The sequence below is a fragment of the Peromyscus eremicus genome, chromosome 8a (genome assembly GCF_949786415.1).
Source record: "Peromyscus eremicus chromosome 8a, PerEre_H2_v1, whole genome shotgun sequence".
Taxonomy (NCBI): Eukaryota; Metazoa; Chordata; class Mammalia; order Rodentia; family Cricetidae; genus Peromyscus; species Peromyscus eremicus.
The window spans coordinates 58,552,927-58,558,985 of NC_081423.1; positions in this window are offsets into that span (position 1 = coordinate 58,552,927).

The following is a 6,059-nucleotide window of genomic DNA, read 5'->3' on the forward strand; positions in this document are numbered from 1 at the left end:
CGTCCTGTCTTCTGTGGGTATCAGGCAAACATGGAGTGTACATACATACATGTATACACTTATACACATAAAATACATGAAATAAAAGGTTTAAAAAAGGAGGCTGGGGGGTGGCCAGAGAAATAGCTCAGTGGTTAAGAGTACTGACTGCTCTTCCAGAGGACCTGGGTTCAATTCCCAGCACCCACATGACAGCTCACAACTGTCTATAATTCCAGTTCCAGGGGCCTGACACCCATAGCAAAACACCAACACACATAAAAATATAAAAAAATAAATAAATAAGGAGACTAGGCCTGTACCTCAGAGGTAGAATGTTTGCCTATCATGCACAGCAAGACTTGTGTTCAATCCCCAGCACCACACACAAAAAAATCATGAATACAGAAATACAGACCCTCTAATCCAGAGCCTGGGGATGTCACTCAGCTGGTACAATGCTTACCTAGCATATAGAAAGCTCTGAGTTCAATTGCAGCACTGGATAAATTGATTGTGGTGGTGCACACCTGTAATCCCAGCACTTGGGAAGTAGAGGCAGGAGGATCAAAAGTTCAGTGATATCCTTGGCCACACAGAGGATTTGAGGCCAATCTGGTTTGCTGGTTTGAATAGGATCCTGTCTCAAGAAATTGCCTAGCAAGCACAAGGTCCTGGGTTCGATCCTCAGCTTAAAAAAAAAAAAAAAAAGAATTCTGATAATTGTCTTGGCCCCTGATTGTGGGGCATACATGGGCTGCAAAGAGGGTGCCCAGAGAAATTCAGATAAATAGAGCTTAAGCTTTAAGGTGTTTACGCAGAGAGTGGATACAAATGGTGAGGAAGAAAGTTAGCTCCAGTTATTTATGCTAAGATAAGATACTAAAAAACAAGAGATAGTGTCAGGACTTAAAAAACTTGTAAATAGGGTGCCCTTTAAAATGATTGGTTTGTTCCTTCACCCCCTCCTAGGGTTTGGAGGTTTTCTGGTATAAAAGAAGCTTACTGCCTATCAATAAATGAGTACTTGCTTGACTTGACTCCCCACTGGGTCTGATTGTCTCCGGGTAAGAGGGAGGCTGGGCGCACTTACCTTTCCTCAGTTCCAGGCCACCTCTTCACAGGTGACCTAAGTTCCCGGTGGGGCATGTCCCCACACCTGATCTCTGCTAAGAGACTATGTTCACCAAGTCTCCTTAGCAGGAATTCACCCATCATCTTGTGAAAACCTACCTCAGAATCTCTGTCCAGAGGACCCAGGCTCCATCTATGGGCACCACATAGGGTTTTTATCCCAGAAAAATAAAGTGAATGAAGTCTCTTTTTAAAAAGAGCAGAGCTGGGGGGCTGGAGAGATGGCTCAGAGGTTAAGAGCACTGACTGTTCTTCCAGAGGTCCTGAGTTCAATTCCCAGCAACCACATGGTGGCTCACAACCATCTGTAACAAGATCTGGTGCCCTCTTCTGGCCTGTAGTCATACATGCAGACAAAACACTGTATACATAATAAATAAATCTTTAAAAAAAAAAAAAAAAAAAAAAAAAAAAGAGCAGAGCTGGGCATGGTGGTGTATGCTTGTTATTATAGCACTCAGGAACGGAGACAGAGGGATCCATGAGGCTGAGAACAGCCTGGACATCAAACAAGTGCAAGGGATCCGAGCAATTTTTTTTCCTTTTTATTTGTTACCCTCTGTGTTTGTTTGAATACTTGTATGTCTGTGGATCTGGTGTGTGCCTGGTACCCTAGGAAGCCAGAACAGGGCCTTGGTATCAGAAGGTTGTGAGCAGCCACGTGGGTGCTGGGAATCAAATCTAGATCCTCTGGAAGAGCCATCTCTTCCTACCACCTTAAAAAAAATCTTGTCAATCCTCTTGCCTCTGTACCCCAATGTTAATAATACAGGTATATGATACTACGCCCTGTCTCTGAATTTTTGTTGTTGTTGTTGTTTTTGGTTTTTCTGGACAGGGTTTCTCTGTGTGTCTCTGGCTGTCCTGGAACTCACTCTGTAGACCAGGCTGGCCTTGAATTCACAGAGATCCGACTGCCTCTTCCTTCCAAGTGCTAGGATTAAAGATGTACCGTTACTGCCCAGCTATGAATAGACATTTCTTTAAAGAAGACATACATACTAAAACAAGTGTGAACCTTAAATATGTTATGTGGAGTGAAAGAAACTTTTACCAGTCACGAAAGACCTCGCTGCTCAACAATATATCTATAAGAAATATTGAATATGTGAACTCCAAGACAGAATCCTGGGGCTAAGGAAGAAATAGAGAGTTCCAATGGTTGCAATATTTCTTTCTGGAATGATGAGAATGTTCTAGAATTAAATAATGATAATAACTCAACAGACATATTAAAATTCATTAAATTAAACACTTTAAATGAATGAACTCCATGGAATGAAATTGTCTTAGTAATGTGGTTCAGAAGACTGTACAGGTGTGTGTGTGTGTGTGTGTGTGTGTGTGTGTGTGTGTGTGTGTATGTGTGTGAAGACATTTCTTGGCATAGCAATAAAAATACAGTTTTAAAGTATCAACTTAATTTTTTTTAAGGATTTCTCTTAATTTATTTACTTACTATGTGTACAGTGTCTGCCTGCATGTATACCCGAAAAGAGCACTGGATCTCATTATAGATGGTTGTGAGCCACCCTGTGGCTGTTGGGAATTAAACTCAGGTCCTCTGGAAGAGCAGTCAGTGCTCTTAACCGCTGAGCCATCTCTCCAGCTCTCAACTTAAAAATTAATAATAAAAAGAAAAACAATATGTTGACTTTTTCTACACTATTCACTTAGTTTAAAATGTTTAACACTTTTGCAGGGCAGTGGTGGCGAATGCCTTTAATTCCAGCACTTGGGAGGCAGAGGCATGTGGATCTCTGAGTTCAAGGCCAGCCTGGACCATATAGCAAGTTCCAGGACAACCAGGGCTACATAGAGAAACCCTGTATCAAAAAAAAAAAAAAAATCAATCAAAACAAACAAAAGTTTTACACTGTTAAAAAGATGTATCTGGGGGTTGGGGATATAGCTCAGTGGTAGAGCGCTTGTCTAGCAAACACAAGGCCCTGGGTTCGGTCCTCAGCTCTGAAAAAAAAAAAAAAAAGATGTATCTATTTTTAATGTATGAGTATGTGTGAGCGTCTGAGTGTATGTATGTGCAGCACACGCAATGCAGGTGCCTGTGGAAGCCAGAAGGGGGTGTTAGATTGCCTGGAGCTGGAGTTACAAGTCGTTATGAGCTGCCATGTAGGTGGTGGGAACCAAACCGAGGTTCCCTGCAAAATCAACAAGTGCTGTTAATCACAGAGCCATCTCTCCAGCTTCTGAACACTTATACATAACCACAGTGTGACAATCAGAAAATGAATGGTCACACTATAATATTAATGAAACTACAGACTCTGTTGGAACTTTACAGAGTGTGGACTGATGTCTAACACAAAGTCATAGTCATTACAAAGACCTCACTATGATGACCATGATAATGCTGAAGCTACACTTGTTACCATTGCCAGGCTCTTCTGCTGGATCTTTCTACAGAGTGATTTCTCTTCCTAAATTTGTTCTCTTCCTCTCCTCCCTCCCTCTCATTCCCATTTCTCCCCACCCTCCTCTGCTCTGCCCCCTCTCCTGGCCTTTTATTTCCTCCCCTCTGCTCTCCTCTTTTAAGAAGGTCTTGCTATGTAGCCCAGGTTGGCCTTCAACTTCCCACCTTCCTGCCTCTGCTTCCCCAGTGTTGGAAACTACTATTTCGGCATGTTCACTCCAGGAGCCTGGGGACATAGCTCAGTGGTAGAGGGCCCCTCTAGTTTGTGTCAAGTCCTGGGTTCAATTCTTTATTTTGTATTATTTATTTATTTGTTTGTTTGTTCCTTTATTCATTCATTCATTCATTTATTTATCTGTTTGTTGTTTTTCCATATAGCTTTGGAGCCTGTCCTGGAACTTGCTCTGTAGACTAGGCTGGTCTCGAACTCAGAGATCCACCTGCCTCGGCCTCCAGAGTGCTAGGATGAAAGGCATGTGCCACTCCCTGGCCTGCCTGGATTCAATTTTTTTTTTTTTTTTTTGGTTTGGTTTTTTGAGACAGGGTTTCTCTGTGTAGCTTTGGAGCCTGTCCTAGAACTCACTTTGTAGACCAGGCTGGCCTTAAACTCACAGAGATCCACCTGCCTCTGCCTCCTGAATGCTGGGACTAAAGGCGTGCACCACCACTGCCTGGCTTCATTTCTTAACATTGCAGAGAGTAATATAAACAAAAGAGTTCTATTGTAGCAGTTTCTGCTATCTGGAATTACTTTGTTTCTGTTCATTTGCTTAGGTCAAATCCTTCTTATCCACATACCTCTGACAGTCTAAAATGCCTGCCCCTGCCTTGCAATGCTGGGAAATGGTCTACTACAACACATCCCCAGTCTTGCTCCCATGGTTTCTTCTAAGATTTTTTTTTTTTTTTTAGCCCTTATAGGTCTACAATTCACACTGAATTAATTTTTGTCTATAGCATGAGTTAAAGTGATCATTGTCAGATAGAGGAAGGAGAAATAAGAGAAGAAAGATACAACCAATGAAATCTCCCTAAGACATTTTTAATTTTTCTAGGCTAACTCCTCCCATCTTCCAAGGGAGGATTCTTATTTTATTTTATTTTTGGTACAGTCTCTCTGCGTAGCCCTGGCTGTCCTGGAACTTACTATGTAGGCTAGGCTAGCCTTGAACTCATGGAGATTCACTTGCTACTGGCAACCCAGTGCTGGGATTACTACCATGACTGGCAGGATTTTTATTTTATTTTTTAGTTTATTTCATTGCTTGCAGTGCCAGGCATTAACTCTAGGGCCTCACTTATAATAAGCAAGCATTAAGCTAAAAAACCCTTGCCCTGAAGGCAAGTTAGCATGCCCTGCTTGCCAGTGCCCATCACATTGCATTACAAGCTTTACAAGAATCTTTAGGGGGTGGGAGAGATAGCTTAGGGGTTAAAAACATTTGTTGCTTTTGCAGGGGATCCAGGGGATCTTATGTCATCTTTTAACCTTTATGTGCACTAGGCATGTATGTGGTGCATAGACACACACAAAAGCAAAACAATTAAAAAAATTAAAAAAAAAAAGGAGAAAGAATCTTTGGTATGTTTTGTTTTGTTTTTGAGATGTGGTCTCATGTAGCAAAGACTGGACTTAAACTCTACACAGTTAAGGATGACCTTGAATTTCTTTTTGAAAAAGAAAAAAAAATTATTTTATGTGTATGGGTGTTTGGTTTCATGTATTTATGTGTACCACGTGTATGCAGTGTCCATAGAGGCCAGAAGAGAGTATCAAGTTCCATGGAATCAGAATTATAGACAATTTTGAGTTGCCATGTGAGTGTTGGGAATTGAACTAGGTCCTCTGGAAGAATAGTGCTCTTAATCACTCAGCCATATCTCCAGCCCCAGACCTTGTATGTCTGATTCTCCTGCCTTCACCCACATGAGTGCTGGGATTAAAGACATTCTCCACTGGTCTATTCAGTGCTAGAGAAGATAAGAAGCAAGGGTCTCCTGTACAATTAGACAGGCACTCCGAGATACATTCCCAGTCCAGATCTTGCATTCTTGTCAGCCCTCCTGTTGTCCTGGGCTTCCAAGAATTGTTTGACTCCTTGGTACATAGTAGGAACTCTAACGATAATGTAATAAACGCACAGAAGAACAAAGGATTTATTGAGTTGAAGCTAGTACTACATATTAGCTCTGAATTCATGAGAATAAATACAGGAAAAATGTGCATCGTAGGTAAACTTCTTAAAATTGTAATGGCTTTGACTTTTGGGGGAGCAACGCCAACAGGCAATTAAGACATCAGTTCTATTAAAGAAAGGCCTCCTAAGTCGATCCGACTGGCGGAAGGCGGGGCGCGAGCCCACCCTGGCCACACCCCTCGCCATGAAATCCACCTTTTTGACCCGCCCCCTCGGCGCGGGCTGCAACGTCAATTGGACTTCTCGCCTATCCTTCAGAGCATCTCTGCGCCTATTGGGTGAGTTTCTGACCCCCGGTTGCGCACTTCCTGGAGTTG